General features: G+C 37.5%; 1 pseudogene; it reads right to left on the bottom strand.

Moving 5' to 3' along the window:
- Positions 1–8683: 8683 nt before the first annotated feature.
- Positions 8684–9062, bottom strand: LOC113631973 (60S acidic ribosomal protein P2 pseudogene; annotated as a pseudogene).
- Between the last annotated feature and the right edge of the window lie 14937 nt (positions 9063–23999).

Genomic DNA, 23999 nt, shown 5'->3' on the forward strand with positions numbered 1-23999 from the left:
TATATATATATATATATATATATATATATATATATATATATATATATATATATATATACACATACATATACCACATCTTCTTTATCTGGAATTAAGAATGCCAGCTATTGGGTTAAATAGAGTATTTTATTAAAACTCACTTTACCTGTCTCTTTTTTACTTTTAAAGTGTGGCTTACATTATATTTCTATTGGGCAGTGCTGGCTTAGACAGACTGAAATGAAAAGTATGAGGAGGGATCTGGAAAGAGGCGAGGTTGGGGCATTCAGCAGAGGCTGACTATACTGGGTCTTGAATGGTATGCTGTGGCATTTAAATGTTATCATTTTATCATTGTGGAGTCACTGAAGTTCTGATGTGCATTTCAGCAAGTTCACTGTCTGCTTTTGGAGAAGGGAATAAAAGGGGGTAAAGCAACTGTCAGGGAGCCCAGAAGACAGTCGCAGTAATTCAGGCAAGTAGTGAAGATGCCTGAAAAAGCAGTAGGGATGATGAATGAACAGTATGTAAGGTGATAGAATCAGCAGAATTTCATGATTGATGAGATGCTTGGGCAGGGCTGAAGGAGAATGTAGTAGGACTCCTGGGTTTCTGGCTTAGGTACCTGGGCTTTTGTTTTCATTAATATAGGAAACACATAAGAGGGAGAAGGTTTAAAGTAAAAGTTTATAAAAAGGCCACGTGGTGGGAGAGGGAGAAAACAAAGAAACCAACCAAGCAAGCAACCAACAAAAAACATGACTGGTTGTAGGGATTGGAGAGAATTGTTTCTGCCATGCCCTCACCAATATAGCCTCTTTGGAGTATAGGATCAATGAGGCTATTCTTGATGTTTATTTTTTTAAATCCTTTTGTTTTGGGGTGTTATTCTTCTGAGTTATTTTCTTTCCTGGTGTTAGGCACAAAGCATGTTTTTATTCCCACTGTTTCTCTAAGTTCACTTATTCTCTAACTCTTATTAATGAGTAAAGAATCTAAGTGTCTGAGAGTATCTCAGTGTGTCTCATTAGTATTAGTGGGCAGGTAATTTGGGTTTTTGCTCATATCAGGAACTAAATCATCTCTGTGACTTTCAGCATTTTCACTGTGGTTTTGGCTTGTCACAGCAGAATGTTCAGCCTGTTTCAATTTTCTTTTCAGTTGCTAGGCTCAGAATGGAAGGAGCTTTGGAATCTAAATTGTTTTGTGGATTTTTCTTGCCCTATATCCTACACTATATTATGCTCTACTCTACTATACAGCTACCTGTGTTTGAATATATAAATATGATTTTATTTTCCTGGAGAGATATTGAAAGACAGGAAGACTTTTATGTCTTTTTTGGTGTTTGGATTCATTGGCGAAACTGATGTGGCTGAAGCATCCACCAGGAGACAGAATGCATATGGCTGACAGAGGCTGCTTTCGTGAGTTTGAGGAAGGGAAGTCTTTTAATTATAATGGCACATTTTCCTGAATCACTTTGATAAGGCTTTTGTTATATTTTAAACCAATATTTCACCAGAGCAGAGATGAAAAGCCTAATTTTTTCTTTCAGGATTTTGGGTAGTATCGGGTCAATAATATACACAAGTATATGTGGGATTTTCAGGGATAAACAGACAGTTTTATTGATGAGGGACCATTAATAAGCCCTCTTTCTGAGGCTAACCTAAACTCAGCAAATTATTTTGTGGCCCTTTATTCTGAAATTAGTCTATTTTCTCCTTCAACACTCATATTAATAAACTCATAATAACCACGAGAGCTTCTGTGGGTTGAGCATCTACCATGTGTCAACCACTTTATATGTATGTTTCTCTGATTTGTAAAGCAACAGTACCAATTAAGCATTTTTATCCCCATTTTATTATTTTTATTGGACTTCAGAAACAAATAATTGGATTTGATAAAATCTCTAGTTCTTGATATACTCTCATTGTTGGTAAATGAAGTCTCCTTTGCTTATTTGTTTTGTATAATATTATAAATGCTCATGAACCTACCATCAAACAATGAAACTAGGACTTTGATGGCAACTGACATCTCCTGTGTAACATTTTTTCTTTCCTCTGCTTCCTCTCATCTGAGGGAACCTCTATGCTAAAACTAAAACTAAATCTATATCTAAATCTGCTTAACAAATGGTTAAGCAAATACAAATGCATGTGCGTGCGTGTGCGCACCCTCCCTACAAATGAACTGAGACCCTTATCTCACACCATACACAAATATTAACTCAAAATGGACCATAGACCTAAACGTAAGAGCTAAAACTATAAACTTCCAGAAGAAAACATAGATAAAATCTTTGTGACTTTGGGTTAGGCAAAGGGTTCTTAGCTATGGCACCAAAAGCACAGCTGTAAAAGAAAAAAATCGGTACATTGGAATTCGCTAAAATAAAAAAAATGCTGTAATTAAATAAAAATCATTTCAAAAAGGGAAAGACAAATGTAAAATGTTTTCAAATAAAAAATGTAATAAAAGACTTGTATCCAGAATACAAGAGTCAATACAATACTTTAAAGTCAATAATAGGCAAACAAACAATTCAATTAAAATTTGATCAAAAGACTTGAAAAGACATTTCAGGAAAGTAGATACACAAAAGACTAATAAACATATGGTAAATATGATCAAAAGCAGTAGTTATTAGAGAAATGAGAATTACAACCACAATTAGATACTACTTCATACCCACTAGGATGACTATAAACAAAAAGGTAATACCAAGTTTGGTGAAGATGTGGAAAAACAGGAACCTCATAAATCAATGGTGGGACTTTAAAATGGTTCAGACACTTTGGAAAAATGTTTCAAAGTTAAAAATAAACTGATCATATAGCTCAATAATTTTATTAGTAAGAATCCTCTGAAGAGAAATGAAAACATTGGTCTACACAGTAAGTCCCCTACATACGAACCTTCAAATTGTGAACTTTCAAAGATGCCTTCGCATGTCCAATCACATAAGTTAGTTCACATGTTTGGCATACATTGTCACGTGTGTGCATCCTCTACAAGTGGTTGTGCTTTTGTGTACTTTACTGTACAGTTCTACATAGAGTACAGTAGTACAGTATCTTTATTTCAAGCCCAGGATGTCCCGAAGCAAGCATCAAAGCAGCAGTATATAGCCGATTGTGCTGGTTGGGTACCTAGGTTAACTTTGTTGGACTTACGAACAAATTGGATTTACGAATGCTCTCAGAACAGACCTGGTTTGTATGTAGGGGACTTACTGTATTCTTTTGGCATTTACTTTTGTTTGCTCAATACTATCTTATTAAGATTAATTCTTTTGTTTGTGTAGCTGTAATTCATACAATTTTACTGTTGTGTAATAATCTATTGCAAAAAAATTTACTTAATTATACTCCTATTAATGATTTTTGCTATTATGAAAAATACCATCATGTTCATTCTTACATCTCCTAATATACATTTGTGATTTTTCTTTCGCATATGTAAGAATTTCAGGACATTTTGATGTTTGTTACCAGACACTTGGTGTTCCTTGATACTGTTGTGAATGATATATTTTTAATAGTCCATAATATACATTAGAGATCACTCTTTGTGTTGTATAATTTTATGGGTTTTAACAAATGTAGAATGTCATGTATCCATCATTACAATATCACACAAAATACATTCATTCCCTAAAAATCCCCTGTACTCCACTTATTCAACCCTCTCTCCACCTTTGCTTGAATCCCTGGCAACCACTGACATTTTTACTGTCCCTATAGTTTTGCCTTTTCCAAAATGCCATATAAATGGAAACATATAGTGTGTAGTTTTTTTGGACTGGCCATTCAAAATGTTTTTATTTTTTCTTTTCCTCTTTTTCTCTCGATTAATATTGCCAGAATTTAGTCTATTTTCTTAGCATTTTCAAAGGTCAAATTTTTAGCTTTATTGATCTCAAAACTTCATCAATTTCTGGTCTTATATTATCTCTTTCCTTCTAATTTCTTTGGGTTTATTTTGTTGTATATTTTAACTTCTTAAGTTGGACCCTTAACTTATTAATGTTTAGATTGTATTATTTTCTTATACAAGTACATAATGCTACAAAATTTCCTCAATTTACAATGTGTCAACTATAACAATTTAGGTGTAGTCCACAAGTTTTGATACATAGTGTGTCATTATTAAGCAGTTCTAGATAATTATATCTTCTCATGAGTTATTTAGATACATTTTTGTTTGGATTTTAAAATGTGTGGAAATTTTTTATTTTTTGTAATTTTTAACTAATTTGCATTATGATCAAGAAATAGTCTGTTTTATACCTATTCTTTTTTTATATATATAAATTTATTTATTTATTTTTGGCTGTGTTGGGTCTTCGTTTCTGTGCGAGGGCTTTTTCTAGTTGCGGCTAGTGGGGGCCACTCTTCATTGTGGTGCGCGGGCCTCTCACTATCGCGGCCTCTGTTGTTGCGGAGAACAGGCTCCAGATACACAGGCTCAGCAGTTGTGGCTCATGGGCCTAGTTGCTCCATGGCATGTGGGATCTTCCCAGACCAGGGCTCAAACCTGTGTCCCCTGCATTGGCGGGCAGATTCTCAACCACTGCGCCACCAGGGAAGCCCCTATACCTATTCTTTGAAATTTATGGAGGCTTGCTCTGTATTATTTTTTTAATTTAAAAAAATATTTATTTATTTATTTTTAATTTTTATTGAAGTATAGTTGATTTATAATGTTGTATTAGTTTCAGGTGTACAGCAAGTGAATCAGTTATACATATACATATATCCTTGACAAGCAGATTTTTTTCTCAAGTGTTTAAGTTCAGCATTACACATATATCTATGTAGAAGTCAAGTATCATAATTGTGTTTAGATCATATATATGCTTATTTATGTGCTATCTGATTTATCTATTAAAAAGTGAGAAAGTCACATTGAAATTTCCCACTCTGATGATGGATTTATCTATTTATAAATGTTACTCTATCATTTTATTTTATAATATACATGAAACCACTTTTTTAGTTGTACATATGTTTAAAATTTTATATCTTCCATTATGGTGAATGGAAACTTCAGCAATAAGAAACTTCTCTATTCCTAGTAAAGATTTTTTAATTTAAAGCCCATTTTGTCTAATATTAAAGTAGCTGTACTAGCATTTGTTTTTTCTTTAGAACTTGGTTATCTCTTTTTGCATCCTTTTAATTTCAACCTTTAAAATTTTTTTTGGTTTAAGTGTGTTTCTTCCGTACAGATTAAAAAATAAACAAACCTGCTAATCTCTGTCTTTTACTTGGTGAGTTTATTCTTCTTCTATTTATTGAAATTCTTAATATAATATTTGGAATTATTTCTATTATCTTTATTTATTGTTCAATTGCCCTACCTTTTGTTTGTTTCTTATAATTACTGTTTTGTAAGAATTGATGTACATGTCTTTGCCCTCAGACACAAATTTTTGCGTGCTATTTATTTCCCCTTTTCTCAAATTCTAGACTATTAATATAATACAGAATTTTAATTATGTGTTATTATGTAAATACTTTTTTGGTATTTTAATTTTTTTGAGAAATACAAACAATTATTGTCTCTATATTAGTAATATGTAATATATAGAGATTTCTCTTACATCATCTTCTTTGTTTCTCCTCTTTTAACATTTCCTCCAAAATGTTTCCAATGAAGTAACTATGTGTCAAATCTTCTGAAGTCTTTATCTAAGAGGTTTATCTACCCTGTTAACACACACACAAACACACAACACAAACATAAATAAATATATATATTCTCTCATTTGAACAGCAATTTGGCAAGATATAAAATTCTAGATTCAAAATTATTTGCATTTAGTGGAGAGGGATAAATTGGGAATTGGGATTAACAGATATACACTACTATATATAAAATAGATAGCCAACAAGGACCTACTATATAGCACAGGGAATTATATTCAGTGTCTTGTAATAACCTATAATGGAAAAGAATCTGAAAAAGAGAATATATATATATATATATATATATATATATATATATATATGTCACTTTGATGTATACCTGAAATATTGTAAATCAACTATACTTCAACAAAACAAACAGAATTATTTACCTTTAATTCTTTAAAAATATTCCTTTATTGATTTCTCAACTCCAGTGTTGCAGTTAAGAAGACTGAGGTCAATATGATCTTTCCCTTTGACTATGATGTTCTCTTTTTTTGTTTTTCTGGAGATTTTAGAATCTTCTATTTATCTTTTATTTTCTTAAATTTTCCTATAAAATGACTTTTCATGTCTCTTTTGACATTCTATAGAGTTTTCCAGTGAGATGTTTCCTTCCTTCCTTCCTGTTATTCTGGGGAATTTAACTCAATTATTCCTCCAAATATTTTCTTCTATTGGATGTTTTTTCCTTCTGTGATTCCTATTATTCAGACACTGACACTTAAAATTTTTATCAGTTTTTTGCCTTTCCTCCTTTTTTCTGGAATAACTCTTTAACACGATGTTACCACCTGGTAATTTGTTCTTTTGCTGTATTCACTTTTTTTCTTTACCAGTGTATTTACTCATAGGTAGCCCAACTGCAAGATTAAGGGCATAGTCCTCCAGACTGCCAAGTCAGCCCAGGATTTCTGACACTAGCTGCAAGTTTATGCGTCCCCAGGGATACCCTCACTTCACACTACCTAGTTATAAATTCAAGGGTCACCATGGACTTCCCCAGATTCAATAATTTGCTAGAATGACTTACAAAACTCAGGAAAGTGTTGTAGTTATGATTATAGTTTTATCATAGCAAAAATATAACAAATCAGAACTGGACAAAGGAAGAGATGCAGAGGGTGGAATCTGGGACTAGGAGACTCCGAAATGTAAAACTTCTGTGTCCTTAGGGCTCATTACCCTTTTGACTTTGGTATGTGGCCATACGCAGAGTACTCCCAGCCTAGGAAGCTCAGCCCAGTGTCAGTGTCCAAAGTATTTATTGAGGCTTCATTACATAACCATTATTGATTGAGTTATTGCCCATACAATTGAACTCAATCTCCAGCCACCGCACCCCCCACCCCCCAACAACCAACCCTCTAATTGCAAGGTTGGTCTTTCTGCTCTCGGCAGCCCCCACCCTGAGTCATCTTATTAGCATAAACTTTCAGTTTCAAGGGGACCATCAGGAATACAAAGACACTTCCATCATTTGGGGAATTCCATGCATTTACAGGTTATTTCCCGAAGACCAAATATCTCTTTGGGTAAAGTTATTTTTTTTCTGTGCAGTGTTGGTTCATTTTGAAAATTGTCTTTCCATACCCAATATTTCTAACTAGATATCTTATTTTTTAAAATGTTTCATATCAATATTATAGATATTATATATATATATATATATTTTTATTTATATATATATTTTTTTTTTTTTTTTTACGCAGGCCTCTCACTGTTGTGGCCTCTCCCGTTGCGGAGCACAGGCTCCAGACGCGCAGGCTCAGCGGCCATGGCTCACGGGCCCAGCCGCTCCGCGGCATGCGGGATTCTCCCGGACCGGGGCACGGACCCACGTCCCCTGCATCGGTAGGCGGACTCTCAACCACTGCGCCACCAGGGAAGCCCCTATAGATATTATATTTACTATAAAATTTCTTGTTCTGTTATTTTTATTTTGTTTTATTTTCATTTCTCTAGAGGTGGGTCAAAAAAGATCTTGTGGTGATTTATGTCAAAGAGTGTTCTTCCTATGCTTTCCCCTAAGAGTTTTATAGTGTCCGGGCTTACATTTAGGTCTTTAATCCATTTTGAGTTTATTTTCGTGTATGGTGTTAGGGAATGTTCTAATTTCATTCTTTTACATGTAGCTGTCCAGTTTTCCCAGCATCACTTATTGAAGAGGCTGTCTTTTCTCCACTGTATATCCTTGCCTCCTTTGTCGTAGATTAGCTGACCATAGGTGTGTGGGTCTGTTTTGTTTAATATCTCTGCCTGTGATAGTATCTATTATATAGTTCATTGTTTCTTTTGTTTTTTCAGCTTTATTGAGGTATAACTGGTATACAAAAAACTGCACATAATTAATTTATACAATTTGGTGGGTTTGGACAGATGAATACACTCACAGTACCACCACCACAATCAAGGGAATAAACCTATCCATCACCTCCAAAAGCTTCCTTGTATCCCCACCCCACCCCCTTTTTTGGTAAGAATACTTAACGTGAGATCTACAGTTAATGAATATTGGGGTGCAGAATGCCTTACTATTAATTGTAGGCACTGTGTTGTACAGCTGATCTCTGGAGCTTACATCACTGTTTTCTTCTGAAGTGGTTGTACTTCTTTGTTGTCAAGGTCCTTGTTAAGATAAAGGGATGAACATCAGAACGCTTTTTTGTGCCAACCCAGGTGAGTTCAAAGGAGAAGAGGGAGAGCTTTCATGTGAAGAACTACAGAAAAGCACAGGTCATCACTCTTCTTCTACACTGAACAGCTCTTCAGTGAGTATTTTATTCTTGGCTGCTTCTCCTCACCCCTATGTTGGGGAGGAGACTTTCCCCACTGAGGTTTGAGAAGGAAGGGGCAGGGGACTGAATACCTGGGCTACTTTTCACTGCTCCTCTCTGAAAGCTTCTGTGCAGCCATGCTGAGTTTTAAGGAGTGGGCATTGATGGTCTCAAGGCAACAGCTGGTTTACATAAAAAGGGTTTTGTTTGCAGGGGAGCAGGACTCTAGTCAAACGACTCAAATCCCATGTCGTCATCTGACTCTTTCCTCCTTCTTCTCTTCCTCTGCTGCTGCTGGGGCAGAACCCGCAGCAAGAGCTGCAGCTCCTGGGGCAGCAGAAACGACCACAGCCCCGCCAGCGGGCATGCTGACCAGCTTGTGGATACCCTGGGCAATGACGTCCTCAATGTTCTTGCTGTTCAGCTCACTGATGACCTTGTTGAGCCGGTCGTCGTCCGCCTCGATGCCCACGCTGTCCAGGATCTTCTGGATGTCCTTGGCACTGGGGGAGGTATTGCCCCCAAGAGCGGCCAGCAGGTAGGAGGCAACGTAGCGCATCTTGGCGGCGGCAGAGGAGCCTCACGCGTGCGACCTCGGCGGTGTCAGGGATGGAAAGGGGCTTTTCCTAATTTAGCCTTCCTGATCCCACTGGCTGGACCCCATCCTATCTATGCAATATTTCAAACAGCTCTCCCTCTCTCCAAGTGCTTCCCACAGTTGTCTCTTTTATTCCTCAGGTTTCTAAGTTTCAATAGTTCCCCCACGTACCATTGATCTCAGGAGAAGGAGCCAGCAGGCTGTGCTAATTCTGCTTCTTATTGTAAATCAGAATAAAATACTAGTTTTTGACCCATATCACAAAGAAGAGGCATTATAGTTTAAGTGCTCAAGAATCTACCCTAATAAGGAGTTAAACCAGATTTCAAACTTCACTCAAATTCAAAGTCTGTGTTCTTTCTATTTCTCTGTCTCTAGGAGGGTTTAGACTAGACTGAATTTACCTTTTTGTGGTTTTGTAGCAATTAAGCCTTTCTTTTTAAACCTACTCTCATTGCTACCTGAGGAAAAAGACATTATGAAATGTCTGCAGAGTGGAGAACTCTCTACAACTTTGCAAAAGAACAATTTTAATAATAAACAGCAGCATTGACCCCTCTGTGTTTTTCCACAGAGCAATTTCATTGCTGGTTTGCTTGACCTTGAAACCTTGTGCCACCGCTTTGCACAATTAGCAGACTCTAAATGTATATTCAGGTCACATCTGTGCTGAATTGTTTTATTTATGTGGATTGATTGTGGATTACGACACAGCATCCCTACTTATTCAGGATAAGTGGAGTGAGGAGTTTTAAGGACAAACAGTGAACCAGCTGCAGAAAGGTCAAGAAGATAGAAGAGTGTAATATTGCAACTTGATAATGTAAACTTCAAGAAGGGATTTTTATTAAACCATAAAAAACATCTGTACCATCTTAAGACTGAAAGTTCAGGCTTATTAAGCACTGACTGCGTAATGAATTTGGCATACAGTCATCATAAAACTCTCTTCCACCTGCCATGTTTCTGAGGAGGAGCATTATTCCTAACCTGGGAAGTATTTCAAACTTTTTCTTAAATATCTTCTAATGGCCAGTAAGAGGTAGTGAATATCTTCAGAGTAATAGCCTGAAGTAGCTATAGAAAATTCTGATAGAAAATTCAACACACATTTTTGTAATAATCATACTTTTACTTTAAAAATATATGCATTTTTGGGCTTCCGTGGTGGCGCAGTGATTGAGAGTCCGCCTGCCAATGCAGGGGACGCAGGTTTGTGCCCCGGTCCAGGAGGATCCCACATGCCGTGGAGCAGCTGGGCCTGTGAGACATGGTCGCTGAGCCTTCACGTCCGGAGCCTGTGCTCCGCAACGGGAGAGGCCACAGCAGTGAGAGGCCTGCGTACCGCAAAAAAAAAAAAAAAAAAAAAAAAAAAAAAAAATATATATATATATATATATATATATATGCATTTTTGTACTGTCCTCCATACAATAGCCATGTTTGCTTTAATAAGTGAAAATATAACTTATTGCCTCAATCCTGTGGTTTACTGAATTAGTAAACCTCTGTTCTACTGAATTAGAATTTTAGAGATATGGACTCTGTCATATTTTTGCTAGATCTGTGCAGATGTTTCTGATGAGTGGTCAAATTGAGAGCAATTGATCTAGGAAGATGGGTCTTAGCTGTCATGTGGCTTTGTACTCTCCTTGACATAGGAATGAGCAGTTCTTCTTGAGAAGGAGGAACTGAACTCTGAAGATTGGATTCTATCCTCCAAATCTAAGGAGTCATTAAAGGTGTGGGGCTACAAGGACCAAAAAGAAAAGTATGGTTAAAATTTCTGATGGGATTCTTATCAGCTGAAGAGTGTCAGATATCACAGTGCCGTGAGCAGACCGCAAAAACCCTGGCTAAGTCTTTGATGATGCAAGTTGTATCTTTGTCTAATACACCACTAAGTTTTAAAGAAAATGGGTCACTTTTCAAAATTGCTTACTCCAAAAGGTTTATGAAAGTGGCTTGGTCTGTTGCTTATTCAGGTATATAAACAACAACAAAAATAATCCTCTTTGGCTCCGCGTTCAGGTCCTCTGAAGTTTTGGTTAGCTCACTACCTCAGTCAACCGCAGGACCTACTTCATCTGGGCTTTTGCCTATGGCCAACAGGGGGAAGGAAAAGGGATAAGAGCAGAAATACCCACTAGAAAGTAACCTTTTCTAGGAGTATTCTCTGTAGCCGAAATTGTTGGTTTCCTTTGACTATTTATTCCCCAATTCTTTTTATTTTCCCAAATAGAACCATGATTTAAGTTCAGGTATCCACATGACTCTGGGTCAATTCTGATTAAAACTTGGTGGTTTTAGTCTCTTACTCTGTGATTTGTTTAGGATGGGCTTGTAATCCAGTTCTGGCCAGTAACCAAAAGGAGGTCTTCTTAAGAGTTTCTGCTCTTGAGCAGGAGATTCCAGAGAACATTGTGCTTTCTCTCCTTTGGCTATTGTCTTGGGTGTATGTAATGTTTTGGGCCTCTCCTGTTGCGGAGCACAGGCTCCGGACACGGAGGCTCAGCGGCCATGGCTCACAGGCCCAGCCGCTCTGCGGCATGTGGGATCTTCCCAGACCGGGGCACGAACCCGTGTACCCTACATCAACAGGTGGACTCTCAACCACTGCGCCACCAGGGAAGGCCCTGTATGTAATGTTTTGAATTCCAGCAACCACCTTGCTCTGTGAGTATTGAGCCTGGAGGCAAAACTGAACTGTTGAAGAAGGTAGAATGAAGAGACAGAAAGAAACACATTTTGTTTCTTGATGTCCTTGATGCTGCTGCTGAGTCTCTACATCAATAAAATCTAGAGCCTTTCCTTCACACACACACACACACACACACACACACACACACACAATGCTTTAGAGACCTTTAGGTTCACAGAAAAATGGAGCAGAAGGTACAGAGATTTCCCACCTAGCCCCTCTTCCCTCTCCCAACAGCTTTCTCCACTATCAACACTCCACACTAGAGTGGTACATTTATTACAGCCCATGACCCTATGTTGACACATTATTATCACCTAAAGTCTATACTTTATATTAGGGTTTACTCTTGATGTTGTACATTCTATGGGTTTTAACAAATGTATTATGATCTATATCCACCATTACAGTATCATACAAAGTATTTTCACTGCCCTAAAAATTCTTTGTGTTCCACCTATTCATTCCACTCTCCTCCCTAAACCCTGGCAACACTGACCTTTTCACTGTCTCCATAATTTTTCTTTCTCCAGAATGTCATACAGTTGGAATCATACAGGATGTAGCCTTTTTAGATTGGCTTCTTTCATTTGGCAATATGCATTTAAGGTTCTTCCATGTATTTTCATGGCTCGAATAGCTTATTTCTTTCTGCACTCCTTTATGTGTGATATAATAAACACTCTCCTTTTTAGGACATCTTGAGTTGAAGCTATCTGTAACTTGGAAACCTAAAACAAAATAATCCATATGGTATCTAAGCTTCTATGTGGTGAGAATAGAAGTCAGGGATCTGAGCTTCCATCCTAGGTTGGACACTAATGATCTGTGTGATTTAGGGCATGTCATTTTCTTTCTGGAGCAAAAACTGCATACTTTCCATGGTGGATACTAAGACTGGCTCCCCCAAGCCCATTCTGCTTCAGATGATGGGTGTAACCTATCAGTGTGTGGCGTCCTTCTGGCAGGTGTTATTGGTCTAATGTGAACACCTCTTAATTTGGTCCAGGCAGGTGGAAGAGAGAGGGTATTATGTTCAATAAAGAAAATCTTCCTGCTGTATTTCCATTTGTCACTGGTGAGCATCTTGTGACTCTGAGGAGAGTCAGCCACATGATAGAGTCAATAGTAAGGAGAGAAGATGAGAGTTTGGAAAGAACCCAGATTATTGGGTCACTGATCAGGCCCTGTGTGGACTTTACTCCATTTCTGGAACTTCAGTAAATAAACATTATACATTTATTTATCATTAAAGTCACTTGGACTCTAAATTTTGTCCTTTTAAACTCACATTATCCTAATGGATACCAATAATTCTTCTCCAGATCAAATGAGAGATTATAAGTAATGTGCTTTGAAATATTAAGACACCATACACATTCAAGGGAGTATTATTTGTCCATTATAATAGCATGTACTTTTCATGGACCATTGGGAAGGTGAGTAGAAAAGTATGTATTTAATATCTTCCAGGTAAAGAGACCTCTGCCTAGATTTTTCATTTTATCTTCACAAAAATCCAATGTGATATTAATTCCATTTCATAGATGAGGAAACTGGGTGTTATGGACTGAATGTTTGTGCCCCCTCAAAAATTCATATGCTGGAATCCTAACCCCCAAAAGTGATGGTATTTGGAGGTGGAGACTTTTCAGGCTAATTAGTTGTTGAGGATTAAGTCCTCATAGTGGGATTTAGTGACCTTATCATCAAAGAGACCACAGAAACCTCTCTTGCTCCTTCCAGCATGTGAGGACAAAGTGAGAAGACAGACATCTGTGAACCAGGAATTGGGTCTCCATCAGACACTGAATCTGCCAGCCCCTTGATCTTTGACTTTCCAAACTTCAGAACTGTGAGAAATAAATGTTTGTTGTTGAAGCCACCCACTCTGTGGTATTTTTGTTATAGTGGCCTGAATGGACTAAGATATTGAGGCTCACAGAAGTTAAATAAAGGGCCCAAAATTATGTGATTGATATATATCAACTTTTGGAGCCTAGATTTGGCTGTTTTCAAAGTCTGTGTTCTTTCTACTACCATAAGCTGCTTTCAGCTTAGATATTCTGGGAACAAAGTCATAAAAAATGGCAGTTGAGCTAAGTCCTGAGGGGAGGTAAGATTTATGCAAAAGGGTTAACGGCATGAGTAATGACACAGAGTTGTGAGAAATCCTGTGGGGCTCAGGAAGTGGAAAAAATGTGGGAGCATGTGGTGCTTGGGGAGTGGAGTGGGGAGGGCAAGCTTCAAGAGTCAGAGAAGAAAATGTAGACCAAGATGGACTGGAGAAGCTGCCATGGAGGCAGTAAGAGTTGGGGGGTAGGTGCAATGAAAGCTTCTAAACTGGAAACTTGTAGGGATGGTATCAGGATGCTCAGATACTTGTTTTAAAAAGGTAAATCCGACAGCAGTATATGAAATAGTTTGTAGGGGGCAGAATGGAAGGAAGCCAGGATTCTCTTTTCTCACATGTTTCATGTTCTTTTCTCCCTTTCAAATATGTACCACATTCTATCCCAGACTTCACCTCCCTTTCTTCTTTCCTGCTACACTTCCCATTATCACCTCTAAACCTTGTATCATCTCCTCTATTTATTTTTAATACTTTTTATTCTTTAACAATTGAGGTAAAATTCAAATACTATAAAATTCACCATTTTAAAATGAACAATTCACTGGCATTTTACATTCATAATATTGTGCTAATTCCAAAACATTTTCATCATCCCAAAAAGGAACCCCATATTCATTAAGCAGTTACTTCCCAATGCTCTCCTCTCCCCCGAACCTCCTCAGAACAAAACCATTAGGTTGGTTTTTGTCTGTATGAATTTACCTATCCTGAATGTTTCATATAAATGGACTCATATAATATGTGAACTTTTATGTTTCTGGCTTCTTTCTCTTAGCAAAATATTTCTTGAGATTCATCATATTATAGTATGTATCAATAATGTATTGCTTTTTTTTTATTTGAGTAATGTTCCATTGTATGTATATAACATGCTTATCCATTCATCTGTTGATGGAAATTTGTGTTATTCCAATTTTTTGGCTACTATTAAGAAGTGCTGCTATGAATATATATGTACATGCATTTGTGTATCTGTTTTCAATTCTTTAGGAGTGGAATTGCTCAGTCTATGTTTACCTTTTTAAGGAATCAACAAATTGTTATCCATAGTGGCTGAGCCATTTTCCATTCCCACCAGCAATGTATGAGGGTTCTAATTTCTCCACATTCTAAACAACACATTTTTTTCCTTTTTTTTTTTTTCTTTCTCTTTTTAAAAATAGCCATCCTAGTGGGCATAAGAAGTATCATCGCTTTGTGGTTTTGATTTGCTTTTTCCTAATGGCTAATGATGTTGAACATCTTTTCATGTACTTGTTGGCCATTTGTATATGTTGTTTGGAGACATGTCTATTCAAGTTCTTTGTCCGTTTAAAGAATTGGGTAGTTTGTTTTTGGTTGTTGAGTTATAAGAGTTCTTTACGTATTCTGGATACTAGACTCTTCTAGGTATATGATTCACAAATATTTTCTCTCATTCTGTAGGTTGTCTTTTCATTTTCTTGATAACTTTCATTAAAAACAAAAGTTTTTAATTTTGATGAAGCCTAATTTATTTCTTACTTCTTTTGCTGCTTGTGCTTTTGGTGTCTTATCTAAGATGCCATTGCCAAGTCCTACGTCATGAAAATTTACCCCTAGGTTTTCTTCTAAAAGTTTGATAGTTTTAACTTTTGTATTTAGATCTTTGATCCATCTTGAGTTGATTTTTGTACATGGCTTGAGGTACTGTTTCAACTTCATTATTTTGCATGTGAATTTCCAGCTGTCCCAGTAGCATCTGTTGAAGAAATTATTACCTCCTCATTGAATGTTCTTGGTTCACCCTTGTTGAAAACCAATTGGCCATAGATAAATAAGTTTATTTCTGAAATCTCACTTCTACTCTATTGGTCTATATGTCTATCCTTTTTCCAGTACCACACTATTTTGATTACAGTAGCTTTCTAATAAGTTTCGAAGTAGAGAAGTGTGAGTCCTCCAACTTTGTTCTTCTTTTTCAATATTGTTTTTATTTATTTATGTCCCCTTGTAATTCCATATGAATTTGAGGATAAGATTTTCCAGTTCTGCATAAAAGAACATTGGAATTTTTATAGGGATTGCCTTGAATCTGTAGATCACCTTGAGCAGTATTGCCAATGTAACAATATTAAGCCTTCTAATTCATGAATCTGGGATGCCTTTCCATTTATTTATATATTCTTTAATTTCTTTCAGTAACGTTTAGGACTTTTCAATGTAAAAGCCTTTGAAACTCCTTGGTTAAATATATTCATATTTTATTCTCTTTGATGCTAATGTAAATGGAATAGTTTTCTTAGTTTCATTTTGGGTTGTTCATTGCTAATGTACCAAACCAATTTTGGTGTGTTGACCTAGTATGCACCAACTTTGCTGAATTCTTTTATTAACTCTAATGGTTTTTTTGTTTTTGTTTTTTAGATTCTTTGGAATTTTCCTAATATAAGATGTCATTTGCTAATAGAAATAGTTTTACTTATTCCTTTCAATTTGGATGTATTTTATTTCTTTTTCTTACCTAATTGTTCTGGCTTGAACTTTCTACACAACATTAAATAGTAATTGTGTCAGCAGACAATCTTATTTTTTTCCTCATCTTGGGGGAAATGCTTTCAATTTTTCATGACTGAGTATCATGTTAACTGTAGATTTTCTTTTCTTTTTTTTTTTTAAACATCTTTATTGGGGTATAATTGCTTTACAATGGTGTGTTAGTTTCTGCTTTATAATGTAGTTTTTTCTTAAATGCCCTTTATTATGTTTAGAAAATTCCTTCCTATTCCTAGTTTTCTGAGTACTATTATCATGAAAGTGTGTTATTAGATTTTGTTAAAAGTTTTTCTGTGTCAATTGAGATTATTATGTGTCTTTTCCCTTTGTTTTATTAATGTGGGATATTACATTTATTGATTTTTTTTTATGTTATACACATATTCCTGGGATAAAGCCCACTTAGTCATGGTGTGTAACTTTATAAACATGTTGCTGGATTCAGTTTGCTGGTAATTTCTTCAGGATTTTTGCATCTATATTCATTAATAAAATTGGTTTTTAATTCTCTTTTCTTGTAGTGTCTTTGTCTGGCTTTAGTATCAGGATAATTCTGGCCCCACAGAATAAGTTAAAAACTGTTTCCCCCTTCTATCATTTGTAGTGCTTTTGTAATCTTTTGCATCAAATTTTCATTTAGCCCCAAAGCAGGTTAAAGCAGACAATTCTTTGCAAACAAGGTTTGTTCTTCCCTTTCCAGAATCAGGGCCCCAAATCCTTCTCTGGGCATGTGGACTGATATCTTCAGGACAACCACTGAGCCAGGGGCTATGGAGGGGTGGCAGGTGGAGCAAGTGTAAATAAAAAATACCAATTTCAAATTGCCTTTTTCTTGATTCAGTATTCACTTAGTTGCTGTAAACCTTTGAATGTTTTCTAGAGTTATGACAAGTTTGCTTCTGGCAGTTTTTGCTTGATTTTAAAATATTTCTAGGGAGGGATGTGTCCTTGGAGCTGCCTACCACACCAGTTTTGCTGACTTCAATCTTTCCTCCATTTATTTTTATGAGCTCCCTTTAATCATGGCTCCCAATTCCCCTTCCATCCCAGCCTTCAAAAAATCCTTGAAGTTACCAGAAGCTATTATTTTATTTTTCTTTGTTTTATTTATTTTAGTATTTTTGTTGCTTTGTATTATGGTTGTGTGTGTTTGTATGTGAATGTTGAGGAAATTTGGGTGATGGCAAATTTGAAGATCCAGTTGGAAGAAAAGAAATTTTAAATTAGCCATAATTAGGTGTCTCTAAATACTCTAAATATACACTTCCTCCTACATTGAAAACCATTTAATGGAAGGGACATAGTTCTCTTCTCATGAAGTATTTAAGTATTTTAAAACATTATCGGTCAGGAACTGATCTATCTAATAAAAGGGGTAACCAAATGTTTATTGAAGCTTGACACTGTCAAGCTCATTGTGTTCTGATTTATAGGGAGTTAAAAAAAATAATCATTTTGAGGGAATTAAGACCACAAATATAAATCTTGTGAGTAATTAGGCAGTGGTGTATTTATCAGTACGGAATGGATTTTAATTTTTAATCAGGGCTTTTGTTCCAAGTGACAAAATAATGGCTTGTTTTCGGTCTTCCACTGAAACAGACCTCCCAGAGTGGGATTTGGTGCATCAGTGAACCCCTCTGTGTTTCATTTGCCATCCAGTGTGATGCACTATCTAATCCCCTCAGTGAGAAGTCCCAAGGAAATACTGTGCTGCTTTCAAATTGGGTATGATTTTCCCACACACGAATCACAAGGTAAATGAAAATGGTCTGATTGAGCAATGTATCCCCATTTGCAGGGAAATGAAAGAGAAATATCATTACAAAGGTATTGAAATTATTACATGAACAGCCAGAATGCTTTTTATGAGCCCAGAATGAAGATTAAATCTCCAGAGAAACCTCAAATTTGAAGAACTCCAATTGGGATAGTTTTTATGCTGCCCATGGCAGAAATCTTCCCGTTTATCTCCACCCCAATCGTAAACAATATGTACATAATTTAGATGCAAAAGATAACAGGATTTCAGAAACATATCTCTGTATCTATAGCAATCATTTCCTAAAGAAATACTATTTGTTAAAATTAGTATATATGGAGGTGTCTTTGGGGCATTTGATAAAACACCAGAAGGAGCTGCAGAATTTAATCAGAAAACCCAAATCCAAATCCTGACTCATCAAGTTTAGTATGTGACTTGAGCAAGAGGTTTTGGCTGTCTGTGCTTTAGTTTCCTCTTTGGTAAAATGGGAATCATTCTTGCTGACCAATAATTTCACTGGATTGCCATGAAGGTTTGATGATACATCAGAAGAGAAAGAAGCAGCAAAATGCTGGGCAAACTATTTAAATTCTTTGCCGCTTACTTACTGTGACCCTTGGTAAGTTATCTCATCATTAAAGAGCCTCAGTTGACTTATGTGCAGCATGGAGATAGCAATGCTCATCTCACAGGGTTCTTGTGAGGATTTCTCACAATCCAGGTAATAGTTTTTGGACATTTTAGGAGTGCAATCATGTTTGTTAAATGGATAAATATAGTAAGAACTTTATGTTCTGAAGAACTTTTCTAATGAAAGTACAACAGAACCCATTTCAACTTGATTTGGGAAACTGGGAGAAGTTTTGCTCCTAAAAACTTAGAAGTAATATCTGACCCATGAATAGGTTTTAAGCTCATGAAAGATTTTGTCTGTAATGATCTGGATAATAAATATTTTAGGTTGCTGGATATTATACTTATCCATCACATCTACTCAACTCTGCCACTGTGGCACAAAAACTTTATTTATGGCAAAAGCTCCCAGGAAGGGCTTCCCTGGTGGTGCAGTGGTTAGGAATCCGCCTGCCAATTCAGGGGATGCAGGTTCGAGCCCTGGTCTGGGAAGATCCCACATGCTGCGGAGCAGCTAAGCCCTTGCACCACAACTGCTGAGCCCGTGCTCTAGGGCCTGTGTGCCACAACTGCTGAGCCCACGTGCTACAACTTCTGAAGCCTCTGTGCCTAGAGCCGGTGCTCCACAACAAGAGAAGCCACCGCAATGAGAAGTCCGTGCACTGCAACGAAGACTAGCTCCCACTTGCCACAACTAGAGAAAGCCTGCGGGCAGCAACAAAGATCCATCACAGCCAAAAAAAAAAAAAAAAAAAGCCCCCAGGAAGAAAGGAGCCAGAGAACCCACGATAACATTCCTTTTCTTGGTTGGGAGTCATTTCCAGGTAGAGGAAGGGCATTGCCATGTCAGGTGACCCAGATCCAGGCCATCCATTTCTCTCCCCTCAGATTTCCTCCTTTGTTAGAAAACAACTGCTGTAGTGAAGGTGCTTTGTAGAGTATAAAGCGCTGTGCCAGTGGTAATCTTTAGTGGAAGATGATGAATGAACTTGAGTTAAGGTATCAATTAGAAGGGACTAGATCGCTGCACTCCTGGATATGTGGAGGGTGTCAAAAGGAGGCGATCTGCTGACCACCAGCTGTTGGACCAGCTCCACAGGGCTTGCTCACACTGGTCAGTCTGCATCTAAAGTCCACTCTCCTGGGGCTTCCCTGGTGGCACAGTGATTGAGAGTCCGCCTGCCGATGCAGGGGACGCGGGTTCATGCCCAGGTCCGGGAAGATCCCACATGCCACGGAGCGGCTGGGCCCGTGAGCCATGGCCGCTGAGCCTGTGTGTCCGGAGCCTGTGCTCCTCAACGGGAGAGGCCACAACAGTGAGAAGCCGTGTACTGCCAAAAAAAAAAAAAAAACCACCACCGCAACAACAGCAAAACAAAGTCCACTCTCCTGCCACCTTGTCATGGTTCATAGTGTAATGGAGATTGCCACTCCATCTGGCACTTGCCACTAACAGCTGTATGACACCAGGACATTCAACTTCCCATTTTGGGCTTCAATCTCCAAATCTGTAAAAGGAATGGGCTGGACTACATGATCACTAGGACCCTGACATGCCTTCCCATTGTACCTATCCCATGGGCTGTGACTGAATGCCCTGGAACTTTACCGCCTTTGCAGAGCAGCTGATAGGCCTAAGCTCTTTCAGACACTTGGAGGATAATCCACCTTTGAATGAGACCCCCTACCAGCTAATTTTGTACTGAATTTCACCGTGTAGTGGATAATATCAGTAACATTTTCCTTTTATAGAGCCTAGAACACAAGCTCCTACTCTACCCATTGTTCCTTTTTACCACACCATCCCCCATAACACATACAAACTTAGCCCTGTTTTATTAGGATTTTCAGAACACATTTCTACTTAACCAGATCCTTAAATGGAGTTGAGGAGGCAATGCAGTGTAGTGGTTACTGCCACAGCTCTGATGTCAGGGAGACATGAGTCCTAGTCCGAGTTTGCCATTTGCTATCTGTGTGGCCCTACCTTGCCTTGCTTTCACACCTGTAAAATAAGCATGATACCTACTTCATGGAGAAATTTCAGTGATTACGTGAGACAATGGCAATGAAATTTTAAGCATATTAGCTGGAACACAGTAAGTCGCCCAAAATAATTATCTTTATTATTTTATCCTTTGGTTCTCCATAGAAAATTGTCTTTTCATAACATCCAGAAGACAGATTTGAAAGGTGTTTCTCTTTTCCTTGTATTTTAGCTCTCATAACTGGCTGCTCTACTGCTGGACTACCCTCCAAAGGCATGCTCCATCTCCCTGAGCTTGGTGGTAAACAATTGTCACAAATGTGGCAAACACAAACCCCATACCATGTAATAGTACCACTCATGTCTTCATTAGCTGCCAATGTGTTCGTTAAGCTAAGAAAAGCCATGAGGCAGAAAGTGATATTTTTTTTTAATTTAGCAAATTGAATGCTAATTGAATAGGACTTACAGATTTATTTTTAATAGTATTGTGCTGTGATGCAGGGTTTCACTGGTTGTGGACACAAGATGAGGTGTCAAGGCAAAGACATCTTTAAAAAAAGCCTGACAAATGAAGCAAGAGGTTCCAGCAAGTTCAGAGCAGGTAGGCCAGGTAGGGGACTTACAAAGTGAGAGGTTCATAGGAAGCAGTAAGTCTAAAGCGGAAGCTGGCAGACTTCATAATAGGCTGGATGGTAAATATTGATATTTTAGGTTTGGGGACATTAAATATCTCTGTCAGCCCTACTCAACTCTGTCATGGTGGCAAAAAAGCAGGTATAGAAAACTGTAAGTGAATGGGCAAAGCTGTGTTCCAATAAAATTTTAGAGGCACTGAAATTTGAATTTTATTTATCCTTCTTTTGTTTATGTTTTGTTTTAGGCATTTAAAAATATCAAAATCACTCTGAACTCACTTGTGGTATAAAAACAGGTGGTGGCTGGTGGTAGTTCACTGACCCCTTAGTCTAGAATTATGTACATGGAATTGCAAACTACAGAGAACTGAACAAGATGGGACATCAAAAGTACAAATATACAGCTGTTGGACGGGCCCAAAGTCCTTGGGTATCACTTCGGCAGGTTCTTGCCTCAGTCAGAAATGTGGCTGCATTTGACTTGAAGGTTCCAGCTAATCCTTAGCTGTGGCCCGAGGCCATCAGGATTTGTAGAGGGACACAGAAGAAAATGAAGACTGCTGACAGACAGGCTCTGGCTCTTGCAGGTTCTGACCTACTTTTTCCTATTATTTCTAAAATGTTTTCTTTCAAAGTTACCATGTCTCCCTCTTCTGCTGGTTTTGACTCATCTCTTTTTAAAAAGACTTTCCACTGTCTTCCTGGTGTCCTTCTGAACAAATGCCCTAAGGCTTTCCTAAAGCCCAATTTGCTCTAAGGGAGATTTTGTGTAAGGTGGGTGATCCTTAGATTTCACACAAGGAGGTTTACTTACCCAAGAGCTAAAAGGAATTGCTGACAAGCCAGTCTCACCCAGAGTGACTTACAGAGCAGACTCTGGTACACACACATACTCACTGTTCTTAAATGTCCTCTGTTAATTAATCTTGCTCTGAAAATCTGCACTTCTTTCCCTTATTTGTATAAAACACCTGAAACTGTGCATCCCTGAAGACAATGACAAGCCTGGATAAATTCAAGCTCTACCACAAGCTAGCTAAATGACCTTGGACACATTACTTGAATTTTGTCTAATATGCATTTTTGGAATGCATTTGATAATATCTCCTGGTCTAATTATGTAAGCATGTTCCAGTTTGTAAAGTGCATGAAAATAAAGGTATTAGGTGGGTTTAATAATTTGTATAGTCTGGTGGGTATGTGTTTTCAATCATTGGGAAACACATTTTAAATATTTCACAAGTCTTTTCAATACATTCACAAATGCACACACAGACCCTGCAAGTAGATGGCATGGTGTATATATGTGACTTTTGATCTTAAGAGTTTATTTTTGAGTGGGAATGGTGTAGTACAGCAAAACGAGCACTGGCTTTAGAGACAAGGAAATAAGACTTGCATTAAAGGCCTGACTCCATCCTTAATTAGCTGTAGTGGTAGGAAAGTTGCTTAACATCTCTGAATCTTTATTTCTTCATTAAAAAAAATGGAGATATTAACCCTTGTCCTCACCACAGGATTATTTTAAGAATCAACAGAAATAATGAAAAGTGAAAAAAAGTAAAGTGCTATGCAAGTCTAAGTCCTGCCTCATTAGCATCACTTTCTCCCCTGTGGCAATCTGAAAGTCTGCTTGAAAATCCTAGGGTCCACAGTTTGGAAAGCACCAGCAGAAAGCAACAGCTAGAACAGCAGACTTTCAGAAAAGGGTAATGATTCATCAACAGGTGAAACATATTTACTGAATTTTTCAATATATGACCAGAAGACTAACTTCAAAGTATACTTTATGAAAAATCAAAAGATACTCTCAAGGTTCAACAATTGAATTTTCACTTAATCTTGAAACAAGATTCTTCCCACACAATCCACGAATGGATACCTACTGGTTTCCCTTGCCTCTGTTTAATGAAACAAAATGTTGAGTCACTTGAGCATCAGGAGTTTGCTGCTCCCCTTTGATGTGGAGAAATCAGAAACAGCATCTCTGCCAGAGTCATAGAGGGAAGAAAATTCCTTCCCAGCTTCTAAAGAAGGTCAGACAACTGGCCAGTTTTGTCAGAGCAGTCAAGCGGTTAGTTGAACTAATTCCTTCCCTGAAATGGTTTTCTCTGACTGAATATACCAGGCATTTGAGTCCGGAGGGCTGATTTCATATTGCTTTGTATACCCATCTAGCACCCAATGCTATAGGCAGCATAGCTTAAAACAAAACAAAACTAAAACAATCAGAAAGGTGACCCAAGTTAAGGAGGCCAATTCCTTATATGTGGACTTCCTCTCTTGCTTTCCTATCACGGGTCCCTCACAGAACCAAAAGACTCTCTGATTTTGAATATAAGATCCCCAAAGAAGACTGTACCAAGCTGTTAAAGAAAGAAGAAAGATTTCTTTCTATATCACATCAATGGAAGGCCTCTTTTTTAGCCTCTGCTTACTCACCATAAGAAATCAAATTGAGATAAGGGAAACAAAAATACCAAATGATAATGGGAAAAGAAGGATTATTTTTCTATTGGTGAGGTTTACTGAATAAAGCTGCATAAAAAAGTATTCTTTCAAGGATAC

Source organism: Aethalodelphis obliquidens, unplaced genomic scaffold (assembly GCF_003676395.1).
Source record: "Aethalodelphis obliquidens isolate GAN/ISIS:26980383/991018 unplaced genomic scaffold, ASM367639v1 scaffold35, whole genome shotgun sequence".
NCBI classification, from domain to species: domain Eukaryota; kingdom Metazoa; phylum Chordata; class Mammalia; order Artiodactyla; family Delphinidae; genus Aethalodelphis; species Aethalodelphis obliquidens.